This window comes from Schistocerca americana, chromosome 1 (assembly GCF_021461395.2).
Source record: "Schistocerca americana isolate TAMUIC-IGC-003095 chromosome 1, iqSchAmer2.1, whole genome shotgun sequence".
In the NCBI taxonomy this organism is placed as follows: domain Eukaryota; kingdom Metazoa; phylum Arthropoda; class Insecta; order Orthoptera; family Acrididae; genus Schistocerca; species Schistocerca americana.
In genome coordinates this window covers 1,000,101,653-1,000,118,882 of record NC_060119.1, presented here as the reverse complement: position 1 = coordinate 1,000,118,882, position 17,230 = coordinate 1,000,101,653, and positions in this window count along the sequence as shown.

Below are 17,230 nucleotides of genomic sequence, written 5' to 3'. Positions count from 1 at the left end.
GCTGTTAAAAATTTGCCGGTGGTGGCCTCCAAAAATTAGGCTGCCACTGCTTCCCGTTTTAGTTTTGGTATTTCCCCCATATCCATGATTTTACGAGTGTCTGTTTTTCTCGTACCAGTGGTGGTATCTAAGGTTATTATTTGTATTTCGAAGCACAGATCCGGAAGCTTTCTGGTTTGTGCGTGCGCCCTGTCATTCCTGTGTTCGCCAGTAGGCATGCCAAAGTTGCTGTTTCCAGCGGACTTCTATCACTGTTGTTCAAATGGTTCAAATGGCTCTGAGCACTATGGGACTTAACTGGTGTGGTCATCAGTCGCCTAGAACTTAGAACTAATTAAACCTAACTAACCTAAGGACATCACACACATCCATGCCCGAGGCAGGATTCGAACCTGTGACCGTAGCGGTCGCTCGGCTCCAGACTGTAGCGCCTAGAACCGCACGGCCACTCCGGTCGGCGAGACAACTTCTTTACTAGCTATAATTTATTCACGATACTGGGTATCTTGCGATACATCATAGTCAAATCTGAAATTTGTGTTTTGACGTGGTCCACTGACACAGTGTCTATATCTTCCGCTACGGCATAGAACTTTGTATCCAAACTTATGCACTGAATATTCGCTTGGCGATATTTTGCTGTTTTAAATTTTCAGATTGTTGTTTGAATTTATTTTCGATGCTTTCGGATTGTCGTCTGAATTTATTTTCAGTTTTATCTGATTGTTGTTTATTTTCTATGATATCCGATTGCTTTTTGACAATAACTTTGTTGCCGCAAATTTTCTGATTGTTTTCTAAATTTATTATCAGTTTCATCAGATTTTTTTTTTGGTAATCTCTAAACTTTTTTCTTTGATAAAATGCGTGAAACACGCAGTAATTTACGCAATCAAATCGTCTGATGAGGGAGCTGACTGTACTGGTGCCATGGCCGGTTCGCAAATTCGAGATTGTACATCCACACCCTCAAATAAGGAATTTACATTTTCTACTTCAGATTCTGACATTTCTCTATCAGAAACTGCCTCCTGTTCAGTCGGCTCGACTGCACATTCGCCATTGACTGGACTCTGATATTGTGTTTCCTGATTTGCATGCATAGCTTCAGGCTTTCCGATTTTTGTCGCAATCACACAAGAAACCACAGAAGTTAAAATTATTTGCACAAATCCAAATAATTTCACACCTGCAAAGACAACAAATATTTAAATACCGCAGAAAAATAATTTACAATTACGAAAGACAAGATGTATGTCTAATTACAGAGACAGCAGAATGGCCAACTGTTCATCTTGCCGACACGCTGTGGAAAAGCAGTCATTTTGGCAACTTTAGATACAACAATGCTTTATAAGAACGTGTACAAAAACGATAATGAAAATAATTCCTTACAAATCTTGTATTTAATGAGCCACACATTAAATACGAGAATAAGAAAGAAGTTGCTAAAATGCAAAGGCGGGCTAGCAACGCTGGTGTCCGTTACCTTTTTTATGGCGCGGCGTGTGAGGGCTTGATTAACTTTCTGGTTTCTCAGACATGCGTCCGTTAACATTCGATTTCCATCCTTACGCAGTATCTCTAGATTTATAGATTGGTACGTCCTCCCAGAGATTCGATACATGAAGAAGAGAATACACGTATGTAATTCATGTTTAATTGTTTTTCCGCATCCCAAGTTGAGCACCAAAATGACGCGCCTGTTCACGCAAGATTACTGAAATTTGGTTTTAAGCTGAAATTGAAATTAGCCACTGGAAAGAAAACTGTTAAAATTAACTGGAGCAGTTGAAATAATAACTGTGTGGACGATGCGGCCTATTCTACACCTTATTTTAGATCTATATGACGATGCTATGCTGATTATATTTATATGTTTTGACGATGCCATTATGGCCTTATCACTTTAGGACATCGTGTAAAAAAGATCTGAGGATGGTCATTACGCACTGAAACCGGTCATCGTCTAAAGAATTTATATTGTGATCAAATACTGGAATAAAAAACATTTTACTGGAACAGATGGTCATTGTTGATGATGGATTCATTTTTGTAAGTGGCCAAACTGAGAAATTCTGCAAAATTTAGAGAAGGTTACATCTTATAATATCACCTTCAGTTTTTGGGGGCCCGTATCTTATTTACGGGCGAAATGGAATCGTAATCTGGAGACTGTGGCTAGATCAGTTAAGGTTCCGTGCATGCATTCAAGTTTGCAAAACGCTTCATGATGATCGGCAGTTAATCTGAGGGACGCTGTAGGAAGTTGCAAATGAATGACTGGCAGAATGCTAATTGTATTCTGCTATTGCGTCTGCACGCCACGATCCGCTAAGCTCTTAATGGTCGTTGGCTGTAGCAATGAAACATCTCATGTATCTTATATCAAATAGGAGAACTGTTAAAATGAAAACAAATGAGACTTAAGTAATTTACGTTAATTTAATTACAGATGGTTCTGAAGGTACATTTACATCAGATTTGTCTACGCAAAAGACGGATTGCTTACCGGTACACAGGGAACGCGTTCTATCAGTACAAAGGCTAACAAACGAGACAGAGAGAGATACGAGCAGGAACGCTCTTCACTTGTTTTCTAAAACAAAACAAAAACGTGCTATAATCGATCGCAGTCAGTCACAGGATGACTGCCGCTACATATTTTAAATGTTATTTATGAAATAATAATTATATTTTACAAAATTAATGCACATAAGTTATGTAGATATGACGTTATTTATAGTAAGATAACTAGATTAGTGCGCATTATTGCGCTTCCCGTCCTCTTCGCGTCGTTACATTTACATAAAATTACGTGGGTTACATTTACATAAAATTACGTGGGTCTGTCCTTGTAATGCTTCAAGGTACAGAGAGATCGGCTGATGTATTTGAGTGCTCCTGTTAAAACTTATCGTTAATCCAGATATCACACTAGACTAACTTATGACAGCTCAGTCTAAAGGTGACATGAAACTTCAGTTTGAGAAACATTTTATTTGAAAGAGAGACAAACCAGTGTTTTTCGTTTACGCTGGTCATAAACTAATTTGAAGCGTCTCAGCCATATGTACACGTAAAACTTAAAAAAAAATTGTTTGTAAAAGAGAAAAAACTCGTGTTTTCCATTACATTGATCGTCACAAGACACACTGGGACCAAACCGCTGAGGTTATCGGTCCCTAGCTTACAAATAATTTTAATGTAACTTAAACTAACTTACGCTAAGGACGACACACACACCCATGCCCGATGGAGGACTCGAACTTCTGACGGCGGGAGCCGGGCGGACCGTGACAAGACACCCCAGACCGCGTGGCTACCCCGTACGGCTATTGATGTGTCTAGGAGCTTTTACTTCAGTGTTATGCACAGGTTTCCAACGGCCGACACAGACGTGTGTCAGCTGTGTTGTTACGCTAACCTGCTGGCTTGACTATAACCAGAAGATGAAAAGTGCCACTATTTATAGACAGGCGTCCAGGTATATACCGTATTTCTTGACTTCCGGAAAACGTTTGATACAGTTGCGCACTGCCGCTTGATCAACTAAATGCAAGTGTAGGGAATATCAGACCAACTGCGTGACTGGATTGAAGAGTTTCTAGCAGACAAAACACAGTATGCCATTCCGAAATGAGAGTCTTCCGTCGTTAAAGTAACGTCGTGCGTGCCCCCAGGGTAGTGTTATAGGATTAACACTGTTCACAGTATATGTATAAGTGACCTAGTAGACAACGTCGGAAGTTCCATGAGACTTCTCGCAGATGATGTTGTTATACACAGAGAAGTAGTGAGGCTATAAAATTTTTGCGCAATGCAGGAAGACCTGTAAAGAATCGGCGCTTAGTGCAGGTTGTGGCAATTGACCCTCATCATAAACAAATGTACTGCGAGTACATAGAAAGAACGACGCTGTAGAGTATGAATACAAAATTCTTGAAACGACCACACAAAATTAATCGAGAGTAAAGGAGATGCTAGACTGACATTCATCGGAAAAATTCTCAAGAAATGTAATCCATTAACAAAAAACGTATCTTACAAAACACAAGTTCGACTAACACTTGGGGATTGCTAGACAGTATGGGATCCGTACCAGATAGTACTGATACAAGAAGTAGAGAAGGTCCAAAGAACTGAACTTTCCGTTACAGTTTCATCTAGTAAGCCGGAAAGGGTTACGGAGATGCTCTGGCAACTCCAATGTCAAACGCTGCAAGAGAGGCGTTCTGCATCACGATGTGATCTACTGTTAAAGTCGCGGGAGCGCACATTCGTAGAAGAGTCAACCAGTACATTTCTTCCTTCTACGTATATCTTGCGAAAAGACCATAATGGTAAAATTAGAGAGATTTGAGCCCACAAGGAGGTTTACGAGTGACTGTTCTTTCGGCGAACCGTCTGCATCAGAAATGGGAAAGAGGGGAAGTGAACTGGTACACAAAGTACCCACGCCCACAATCCATACGGTAGCTTGCGGAGCGTAGATGTAGATTTACCGCCGAGTTCAACTCCTGATGTCCGTTATGCTCTTTGAAGCTTACTTGGTTTTCAGGATACTTTATGTTATTCCGCAAAGCGCACGTTTCTGCCGCATCTTCCAACTCTGACAGATGGGATAAATAATTTGAGAACTGGACTTGAAGCCATTTTTAAATTGAAACCTCGGTTACTCTTTATTAAGTTTTCAGATTTTTATTGCGTCAGACTTCTTAATCACGTTGTCCCAGAAACGTGGCATTTGCACCATGATATTGGTATAGTCGCATTTAATTTCATGGCTATGTCCTAGACAGTGCTCGGTGACAGCTGATCTGCTTGGTTCTTTTAGTCGTGTGTATCGATATTGTTGCTTGCCCCTCCACTCTATATTTGTAGCCGCGCGGTCGAGGGCGCCTCGCCACGGTTCGAGAGGCTTCCCCCGTCGGAGGTTCGAGTTATCCCTCAGGCATGGGTGTGTGTCGTCCTTAGCGTAAGTTAAGTTAGATTAAGAAGTGTGTAAGCCTAGGGGCCGATGACCTCAGCAGATTGGTCTCATAGGAACTTACCACCAGCATCACTCCATATTTTTAATACTCTTTCGAACATACGACATGTCTCATTCGCTTAGAATGGGAGAAGTCCCGATCTGTCGGAGACTTTGATCGTCTTTAACACTGCACGGAAGTCGCTTTTTCTTTCTCCGGTTACTAACACGGTCTCGAAGTATTCGACTCTCAATGCGACATATTTTTTTCAGGATAGATTACAAAGAGCGACGTAAACTGGATGCGTTGCTTCCGTAAGAATCCGGAATTTGGACAGGAGTAAGTAAGATAAGAGGCTGTTAGCTTCTCATTTTCTTTTCAACCTCTTGCTCAGGCGATTCTGACTGATAAAGCCACCCAGTCTGTTAACCTGAGAATTCGTTTCTTTTGAGCACTAATCGTAGTTATAATTCTCCGGTGTAGTGGGTCACCTAAGTATTTCACAGTTTGTTGGGAGTGCAGCACCTTCAAAGACTTGGACTACGTTGTACTTTTAACTTTTGAATTGTTAAAAGATTATGACATTGGAACTTCGTAGCAGATTAAAACTGTGTGCCGGCCCGAGATTTGAACATGGCATGACATTGGTTTTTAATGCTCTGGAAGATTACTCCTTCGTATGAAATCCGACCCATGTGTGAATAAACTCAATCTGTTATTGTTTTTACGTTTCATGTTGACGAGATGTGTTTACACTCTGTAGCCTACAACACGTAGTAAATGGAGAACATCAGAACCTGACTGATAGTAGAAATGTATCTCGATGTACGTGTCTCCGAAGTCGCGTGTTTTGAAGCTCATCAGCAACACGAAAAACGAGCTGATAATGTCATTTGAATAAAATTCTTATCATTGCTAAAGGTAATCTACTCCCTCTCGGTTTTAACTGCAGTTAAGACAAACTTAGTACACTGCAAGATGTTGGTTGGTTGATTGGTTGATTTTGGTGAGGGGACAAAACAGCGAGGTCATCGGTCCCATCGGACGGGGAAGGAAGGGCACTACGTAATATTTTCAACAAAATCGTTGATAATAGAAATAAAATACTGATTATCTAAACAAGGGATAATTTAACAGTCTCCAGCCCGCTAGGACAATGAATCTCCAGAATATTAAGAAACATGACGACAAATAAATTTAAGCAAATAATCACTGGCGTGGCAACAGAAGGTTGTCACGCTTTTTCATACCACAACAGTTCACATGAAAATAAGTGAGACAGAAAGCGCTGAGTTTACAGTTACTTATTCTGAATTACTAAATTTAGAAAGTAAAATGTATTGGAGTTACTTGTTAAATGAATGACTGGCTTAACTTAAGCTTTGTTACGTAAAAACTGAATCTCAGTAACCTCAGTGTAAAGTAACGCAAAGTTTAGAAAAGGCAAGCTATTTACTTTTGATTATTGAAAGAAAATGTATTTCAGCAAACATGCAACAGATTTTACTTTTAAAATGACAACAATAAGATAAATACCAAGACAGCAGAAGTCAGCCACTGACCTAAACGCAGAAGAAATGAAATTGCGCACCCTTAATTGTGCTGTGCCTTTAGTTATTAGTTTTACCAGTGAAATTTTACGTTCCTTTAAGTGGACGATGTTAATACTCAAAATTAGAAATTATTGAAGCCTTTGTTATGCAATACAAGAATGAACAGTTACTGAGGTAGAAAATTTAGACTGAAAGTGGTCACTGGCAAACAAAATTTAGACTGAAACTGGTCACTGGCAAACACACAAAACTGGCAGTAAATAGTTAATCAATTTTCATATTCTTACGACACTCGGTGATTGGTTGGAAAGCAAAGGGACCCTGCCTATTAATAATGTCTGAGGACAATGACAGCACAGGTGCCCTACAAGTTTTAACTATTGTAGGTTATTGTTCAAGTTAGTCATACTTTGTGAAAGAAATTCAACTGGGTAGAGACTCTACAGTACTATCTCCGTCTGTTGCCAGTCTTAAAATATTGTACCTGTGTGAATGATGAAGAATGTAGCCGACGACAATGCTGAGCTGCGCTCTTGTTTGAGAACCCCGAGTCGTGTCCGAAGCCACCGATAATTATGGGACAGGCAATAGAGTTGCAGCTTCCTCCGCCTGTCCCCTCCTAAAGTGTTCTCAACACTTGCGGGTTAACGAATCAGGCGCGCCTACACCGGAGCGATGATTGTTGCACCCCCGTCTGCGGGAGCGCCCAACAAACACTTCCGCATTGTTTCATCACTCAAGCTGCTCTGCTTCCTATCTACTCGCAACGCGACAGAGACTCTCCATACGCAAAGATAAACAACGGCACAGCTGCTGTCATTTCGTCGTTGCTATCGGTAAATTTAAAAAAAAAGTTCGCTTGAATATTACCCAGAAATTTACAATACTTTCATTATAATTACAATCAATTGCATACAGTCAGAAATAAATACGCCATTCCATCGATTACTTATTAAATATAGTTTCTGTAATACAGCCTTCAGATTCAGATATTAAACAGAAAACTTTTTCGATGGCGCAGAAGGTATTTTCTCCGCATTTTCGATGTTACAGTTCCATAAGGTGAAAGGCACAACAACGTAAATGCAGCGCAATCAAGCGCCCAGCAACTATCTTACCACAAGCCAGAACGAAGTCGAGCCAACGTGCCCCTTTAGTCTCCACAAACAGATCGGCACGTCATAATAGAGCCATGCAGACGAGCTAATCTACTCTGCCGCCAAGCTTATTGGCAACCTCTTACGTCGCTGTGGCGTAAACTCCCACTCTTAAACGAAAGATAAGCTACTCTAGCAGACGGAGAAGTGATTACAGATTCTCTGATAAAGACAAATGCCTACCAATTTGCACATGAATACACTGCGTTAAATGTGTCTCAAAGGAGACAATTTTCATCCTGAAGAAAATTACTGGGTCGGTCGTCGAAATAAACTGAGGGTTTCTACATTTCACCTATGCTCAGAAGTCGACTACATTGTACACTGAGGTGGGGTCATGGAATAGTGATATGCATATACACAGAAGGCGGCAGTAACGCGTACACAAAATATAAAACGGCAGTCCATTGGCGGAGCTGTCATTTGTACTCAGGTGTTCCACGTGAAAAATGGCTCAAATGGCTCTGAGCACTATGGGACTTAACTTCTGAGGTAATCAGTCCTATAGAACTTGTTGTTGTTGTTGTTGTTGTGGTCTTCAGTCTTGAGACTGGTTTGATGCAGCTCCCCATGCTACTCTATCCTGTGCAAGCTTCTTCATCTCCCAGTACCTGCTGCAACCTACATCCTCCTGAATCTGCTTGGTGTAGTCATCTCTTGGTCTCCCTCTACGATTTTTACCCTCCACGCTGCCCTCCAATACTAAATAGGTGAGCCCTTGATGCCTCAGAACATGTCCTACCAACCGATCCCTTCTTCTAGTCAAGTTGTGCCACAAACTTCTCTTCTCCCCAATCCTCTGCAACACCTCCTCATTAGTTATGTGATCTACCCATCTAATCTTCAGCATTCTTCTGTAGCACCACATTTCGAAAGCTTCTATTCTCTTCTTGTCTAAACTATTTATCGTCCATGTTTCACTTCCATACATGGCTACACTCCATACAAATACTTTCAGAAACGACTTCCTGACACTTAAATCTATACTCGATGTTAACAAATTTCTCTTCTTCAGAAACGCTTTCCTTGCCATTGCCAGTCTACATTTTATATCCTCTCTACTTCGTCCATCATCAGTTATTTTGCTCCCCAAATAACAAAACTCCTTTACTACTTTAAGTGTCTCATTTCCTAATCTAATACCCTCAGCATCACCCGACTTAATTCGACTACATTCCATTATCCTCGATTTGCTTTTGTTGATGTTCATCTTATAGTATCCTTTCAAGACACTATCCATTCCATTCAACTGCTCTTCCAAGTCCTTTGCTGTCTCTGACAAAATTACAATGTTATCGACGAACCTCAAAGTTATTATTTCTTCTCCATGGATTTTAATACCTACTCCGAATTTTTCTTTTGTTTCCTTCACTGCTTGCTCAATATACAGATTCAATAACATCGGGGAGAGGCAACAACCCTGTCTCACTCCCTTCCCAACCACTGCTTCCCTTTCATGCCCCTCAACTCTTATAAATACCATTTGGTTTCCATACAAATTGTAAATAGCCTTTCGCTCCCTATATTTTACCCCTGCCACCCTCAGAATTTGAAAGAGAGTATTCCAGTCAACATTGTCAAAAGCTTTCTCTAAGTCTACAAATGCTAGAAACGTAGGTTTGCCTTTCCTTAATCTAGCTTCTAAGATAAGTCGTAGGGTCAGTATTGCCTCACGTGTTCCAATATTTCTACGGAATCCAAACTGATCTTCCCCTAGGTCGGCTTCTACTAGTTTTTACATTCGTCTGTAAGGAATTCGCGTTAGTATTTTGCAGCCGTGACTTATTAAAGTGATAGTTCGGTAATTTTCGCATCTGTCAACACCTGCTTTCTTTGGGATTGGAATTATTATGTTCTTCTTGAAGTCTGAGGGTATTTCGCCTGTCTCATACATCTTGCTCACCAGATGGTAGAGTTTTGTCAGGAGTGGCTCTCCAAGGCCGTCAGTAGTTCTAATGGAATGTTGTCTACTCCCGGGGCCCTGTTTCGACTCGGGTCTTTCAGTGCTCTGTCAAACTCTTCGCGCAGTATCATATCTCCCATTTCATCTACATCCTCTTCCATTTCCATAATATTGTCCTCAAGTACATCGCCCTTGTATAGACTCTCTATATACTCCTCCCACCTTTCTGCTTTCCCTTCTTTGCTTAGAAATGGGTTTCCATTTGAGCTCTTGATATTCATACAAGTGGTTCTCTTTTCTCCAAAGGTCCCTTTAATTTTCCTGTAGGCAGTAACTATCTTATCCCTAGTGACATAAGACTCTACATCCTTACATTTGTCCTCTAGCCATCCCTGCTTAGCCATTTTACACTTCCTGTCGATCTCATTTTTGAGATGTTTGTATTCCTTTTCGCCTGCTTCATTTACTGCGTTTTTATATTTTCTCCTTTCATCAATTAAATTCAATATTTCTTCTGTTACCCAACGATTTCTACTAGCCCTCGTCTTTTTACCTACTTGATCGTCTGCTGCCTTCACTACTTCATCCCTCAGAACTACCCATTCTTCTTCTACTGTATTTCTTTCCCCCATTCCTGTCAATTGTTCCTTTATGCTCTCCCTGAAACTCTGTACAACCTCTGGTTTAGTCAGTTTATCCAGGTCCCATCTCCTTAAATTTCCACTTTTTTGCAGTTTCTTCAGTTTTAATCTACAGTTCGTAACCAATAGATTGTGGTCAGAGTCCACATCTGCCCCTGGAAATGTCTTACAATTTAAAACCTGGTCTCTAAATCTCTGTCTTACCATTATATAATATATCTGAAATCTGCCAGTATCTCCAGGCTTCTTCCAGGTATACAACCTTCTTTTATGATACTTGAACCAAATGTTAGCTATGATTAAGTTGTGCTCTGTGCAAAATTCTACCAGGCGGCTTCCTCTTTCATTTATTACCCCCAATCTATATTCACCTACTACGTTTCCTTCTCTCCCTTATCCTACTACCGAATTCCAATCACCCATGACTATAGAACTTAGAACTACTTAAACCTAACTAACCTAAGGACATCACACACTTCCATGCCCGAAACAGGATTCGAGCCTGCGACCGTAGCGGTCGCGCGGTTCCAGACTGGAGTGCCTAGAGTCGCTTGGCCACCCCAGTCGGCTCACGTGAAAAGGTTTCTTCCATGATTATGGATAAAAGATGGGAATTAACAGACTTTGAACGCGGAGTGATAGTTGGAGCTAGATGCATGTGACAATCCATTTTGGAAACAGGGAATTCAATATTCCATTATGCACAGTATCAGAGAGTGCCGAGAATTTCAACTTTCTCTTCGCGGACAGTGCTTTGGCCGAGAGCCTTCACTTAACGACAAAGAGCAGCAGCGTTCCCATTGTCAGTGCCAACACACAAACAACACTGTGTCAAAGAACCGCAGAAGTCTATGTGCGAAGTACGACGAACGTATCCCATTGGACAGTGCGGTGAAATTGGGCGTTAACGAGCTATGGCCAACGATGGAACCTTTGTTAAGGGCTGATGGTACTATTCGAATGTGGTCCAGACCCCACAAAGCCAACGACTCAAATTGTCAGCAAGGCACTGTGCAAGCTGATATGGGCTGTGTTTACATGGGATTGGCTCTTCTGGTCCAGCTGAAAGGGTCACTGACTGATAACGGTTAACTTCGGCTTCGTGGATACCATCTGCCACCATTCATTGGCTTCATGTTCCCAAAAAAACAATGACATTTTTATAGATGACAATACGCCATGTCACCGGGCAACAGTTGCTCGCGATTTGTTTGAAGAACATTCTGGACAGTTCGAGCAAATTCTTTGGCCACAGTACATGAATCCCATCGAACATTTATGGGGCAGTTCTTTCACAAAATCCTGCAGCGGCAACACATCTGCAATTATGGACGGCTATAGAAGCAATATTTCTACAAGGGACTTCCAACGACTTATTGAGTTAGTACCACGACGAGCTGCCGCAATAAGTCTGGCAATTGGAGGTCGTATACGGTATTACATATTACACGGCACCTTTTGACTTTTGTCATCTAAGCGCATAACCGTAAACGCAGCCCTACACCAGCATCCACACAATTAATCGATCACGCCGAGACTCTAGAGTCAATCTAGAAACTGAAAGTATCAAATTGCAACAATCTGCCGAAAGACTAGACAAAAATTGCTCGTAACAATTCTCGAGTGAGACGGTCAGTGCACAGTTACACAAATGGAACTCATACGATGTCGAAGCTTATTACGATAGTCAGTGCTTCGGACTGTTTTTGATTTCTGCTCAAAGCGATGCTCGACCGGCGAGGCAGGCAGCGCCGGTCCGCGCGGAATCGCGGCGTCCGTTGCCGCCGCGACAGCACTCGCCAATTTACGGGCGTTTTCCGCTCCGGCGCATGCCGCGCTAAAAACCTAGAAATTAAACCGGCTCGCGGAATTGCGACTGCATTCCCGGGATACGATTACGGAAATTAGAACACAGGTGCTCTCCGGCCGCGGCCGGGCGTCACCGTTAGTGCTTTTTGGAAGAAAATAAACAAACGGAGCTGGCGCGAATAAAATATTCATTTTATACGGCGGCCAGCCGGCCGCCGCAGCCGCTGTCTTCCGTAATTGTTCGCTGCGAATTTAATGAAACAAATAAAGCGCGAGCGTTGACGACGCCGGCACGGCAGCGGAACTCGCGTGGGCACAGTGGAATGCGCGGTCGCCAAGCAGGGCGCTTACCGACCTGGCGCTCCACTGCGGGGGCGTGCGGTCGCCGACAGGCGTTCCGTGTCGACACACGCACCGTGGGCCGCCCTGCGGCCGTACACGAGGCGAGTAATGGGAGGCGGCGCCATAGGTCGAAAATTACCGTCCCTGAACAGCCTGGTGCAAGGGGAACGAGCCACTTTCATCTGTTGAAAGAGACCGCTGTAGCAAAACACGCGCGCGCCTCAGTAAGTGTGTGTGTGTGTGTGTGTGTGTGTGTGTGTGTGTGTGTGTGTGTGTTTTTGTAGTGTCACAGGATTTTCTATCACACTCTCATCTTTGCCGCTTGAGCAACGTAAGGTAAATACACCGACGGAAGTCGCAACACCGAGACGGAGTCGTGAAACATCAGCGAAATTTGGTAGGCGTGTTTCTATATCGGAAGGACGAAGCCTACTCAAATTCCGTGCCAGTTGCGTGACAGTTGCGATAGTAGCCCCCTATGAGATGACAATCATATTAACTTTAAATACAAGCTGTAACGGGCGTTAGAGTTCAGACATGGTGAGTTGATATCAGTCAAGTATTACTCTAAGGCACCATTATCAACACCTTACTGAGTGTGAAGGAGTTTGTGTATTGGGGCTACGAGAAGTTGGATGTTTCTTCTGGGATGTTGCAGAGAGACTTGGCCAGAATGTAGCCACAGTACATGATTGCTGCCAGCGGTGGTCGCGAGAATGTACGGCCACAAGAAGACCGGGCTCCGGGCCAGTACGTGGCATTGCCGAGATGGAAGGCCGTCGTGTTCGGCGTATGGATTTGGCTGATCGTGGTGCATCTGCAACAGCAACTCGAGCACTACGGTGACACAACGAACCATCTGAAATCGGTTATGCTCCAAGTGGAACAGGCATTTAACTCCATCCAACAAACTTACATGTGACACCTGTGCAATACAATGCATGCACGTTTACATGCTTGTATTCAACATTATTACGGTTGCACATTTACGGAGGCTTGTCTCGCGCTTATTTGCCATGCAACGTTGATCATTTTCATGTTTTTACCTGTACAGGTGTTTTCCTGAAATTTCACGTCACTACATTAATTATCTTTTGGCGTTGCAGTTTTTTTCGTCAGTGTATTTCTTTTTAAAGCTCAATTATAATGTCTTTACCCATTATTAAGAACAGCCCAGAGACAGACGCCCTTTAGTGTAAATTCTACTGACGCTAAATAACCTCCAGTTGCGGCTTCAGTGATGTCATGTGGGAGCTTATTGGACAGTACGGTGAAGATCTGTGGCGTTTTCTGATAAAAAGTGGTTGTGTCTCGGTATCAGTGGTGGCCAAGTGTTAGTTAGACGCACACGATGTGAGCCCTTGCAACAAACCGGTCTGCAGCGTAGACCCACTGGACCTGTAATTAGGTTTTGGTGTGATTTCACATGGAACGGAATCACGCTCGTCGTTATCCCATGCACCTGAATGCAAATTTGTACGTCAGTCTCGTAATTCGATCTCTTCTGGTGCCACTCATGAACAGTATTCCAACAGGACATGTGGCCTTTAATTGAGAAAGTGTCATGATGACCTCTCCATTGGCAAAAGATACGGAATAGTCCCCCTTTCGGATCTACGGGAGGGGACTGCCAAGGGGGAGGTGACCATGAGAAAAGATTGAATAATCAACGGAAGGATAACGTTCCACGATTCGGGGGGTGGAATGCCAGAAGCTTCATGTAATACAGAAGCTAGAAAATTTTGAAAAGAGAAACGCAAATGATCAATCTAGAGATGGTAGGTGTCAGTGAAGTGAAATGGAAAGAAGACAAGGATTTCTGGTCACATGAGTGTAAGGTAATAACAACAGCTGCAGCAAATGGTTTAATGGGAGTAGAATTCGTTATGAATAGGAAGGTAGGGCCAAGAGGGTATTACAGTGAACAGTTCAGTGAAAGGGTTTCTCTTGTCAGAATCGACAGCAAACCAACAACGACAACGATAGTTCAGGTAGACATGCCAACATCGCAAACCGACGACGAATAGATAGAGAAAGTATTTGAGGATATTGAAAAGCTAGAACTGTACACAAAGGGGATGAAAATCTAATTCTCAGGGGAGATTGGGATGCAGTTGTAGGGGAAGAAGAGAAGACTGCAGAGGACTATGGGCTTGGAACAAGAAATGAGAGAGGAGAAAAACTAATTGAGTTCTGAAATAAGTTTCGGTTAGTAATGGCAAATCCCCTGATCACGAATCATAAGAGGAGGAGGTATACTTGGAGAAGACCTAGTGATATGGGATGATTTTAGTTGGATTGCATCGTGGTCTGACAGAAATTCCAAATCAGATACTGGATTGTAAGGCGTATCCAGGAGCAGGTACAGACTCAGATCACAATTAAGTAGTGATAAAGAGCAGGTTGAAGTTAAACAGATTAGTCAGAAAGAATTAATACACAATTAAGTGTGATACTTAAGCACTAAGGGATGACGAAGCTCACTTGAAGTTTCTAAGGCTACAGATACAGGAATAAGGAGTAGATCAGTAGGCAGTACAGTTGAAGAGGAATGGACATCTCTAGAAAATGCAGTCACCGAAGTTGGAAAGAAAATCATAGGTACAAAGAAGGTAACTGCAAAGAAACCATGGGTAACAGAAGTAATATTTTAGCTAATCGATGAAAGAACGCAGTACAAAAAGTTCAGGGCAATCCTGGAATACAGAGATGCAAGTCGCTGAGGAATGAAGTAAATAGGAATCGCAGGGAAGCTAAGACGGAATAACTGCATGAAAAATGTAAAGAATTCAAAAGAGAAATGATATGCGGAAGGACTGATCCGTCATACAGGAAAGTCAAAAAATCTTCGGTGAGATTCAAAGCAAGGCTGGTTTACTAAGAGTGCAACTGTAATTCCACTGTTAAATGCAGAGGAGAGAACAGATAGGTGGAAAGATTACGTTGATGGTCTCTGAGGGGGGAGATTATTCCAGTGTGATAGAAGAAGAAACAAGAGTCGATTTAGAAGAGATAGGGGATCCAATATTAGAATTTAAAAGAGCTTTTGAGGACTTAAGGTCAAATGAGGCAGAAGGGATAGATAACATTTCATTAGAATTTCTAAAACCATTGAGGGAAGTGGTGACCAAACGACTATTCACGTTGGTGTGTAAAATGTATGAGTCTGGCGATATACCATCTAACTTTCGGAAAAAAAAATCATACACACAGTTCTGAACGTTGAAAGTACGAGAAGTATCGAACAGTCAGCTTACAAGCTCACTCATACAAGTTGCTGGCAAGAGTAATACACAGAAGAATTGAAAAGATGCTGCCTCTGGATTGTGGGGTCCCGAGTTCGATTCCTGGCAGAGTTGAGGATTTTCTCTGCCCGGGGATTGGGCATTTCATCATCATTCACGAACGTGGCGAGATGGAACTGTGTAAAGACTGGGACTTTGTAGGGACGCTGATAACCGCGCAGTTGAGCGCTCTGCAAACCAAACATCATCATCATCAAAAAGAAAACCGAGGATGCACTAGATGACGAGAAGTTTGGCTTTAGAAAAGTAAAAGGCTGCAGAGGAAATTCAGAAGTTGATGTTGATAATGGAAGCAAGACTAAAGAAAAATCAAGACACGTTCAGAGGATTTGTCGAACTGGAAAAAGCGGTCGACAACGTAAAGTAGTGCAAGATATTCGAAATTCTGAGAAAAATGGAGTAAGCTGCAGGGAGAGACTGGTAATGTACAATATGTACAGGTGCCAAGAGGGAATAATAATAGCGGAAGACCAAGAACGAAGCCCGCGGATTAAAAAGGGTGTAAGACAGGGGTGTAGTCTTTCGCCCCCTCCTCCATCCACCACCTACTGTTCAATGTGGACATGGAAGAAACAGTGACAAAAATAAAACAAAGGTTCTTGAGTGAAGTTAACATTCGAGATGAAAGGACATTAATCAAAAGATTCGCTGATGACATTGCTATCCTAACTGAAAGTGAAGAAGAGTTACATGATATGATCAGTGGAATGAACATTCTAAAGAGTACAGAATGTGGATTGAGAGTAGATCGTAGAAATACGAAAGTAATGAGAAGTAGCAGAAATGAGAACAGCGAGAATCTTAAAATCAGGATTGATGGTCACAAAGTAGATTAAGTTAAGGAATTCTGTTACCTAGGCCTCAAAAGAACTGATGACGGACGGAGCAAGGAGGACATCAAAAGTAGAATAGCGTTGCCAGGAAGTGCATTCCTGACAATAATGTTAGAACTTCGGAGGCACACAACATCTTAAGTGTCAATATGAGGTCGTGATCCCATCGTAATTTATTACGGTCAACCGAGGATCTCCTCTGGCTGCGGGCAGGACGGTCACGTCCGAGCTGTCTTCAACGACTTCTAGTACAGTTACCTCGGGATATACATCACCGTCCACAGCAGATGACATCGCTGCCTATTACGTTTTTGGAAACGCTCCTGAATGACGTTGGCAAAGTGCATGCAGAGCGTTGCCTATGGAATCTACGAGTATCGTCCACGATCCCACATCATCGAGGGCACAGGTGAGCTTGTCACACTATCAGCCAGACGCCCGGCAGCAGATGCAGAGTCAGTGTCCTCCCACGTACCATCTGATCCATATTTAGATATGGAAGAGGATTCGTTTGCAGAAGTGGAGGCGCTACTACGAAAACAGCAGTAGCTGAATAAGCGAAGGCATCGGCAGCTGTCAACAGAAGTCGAGAAGCACAACCCAGACGACGAACAAAACAGTGGGAATGATCACTATTCCATATCCCACCAGCAACATCTTTGCTACAGAGAGCAGAAGAACCACAATCTCAAGGAGAGGCGATGGAGACAGCTA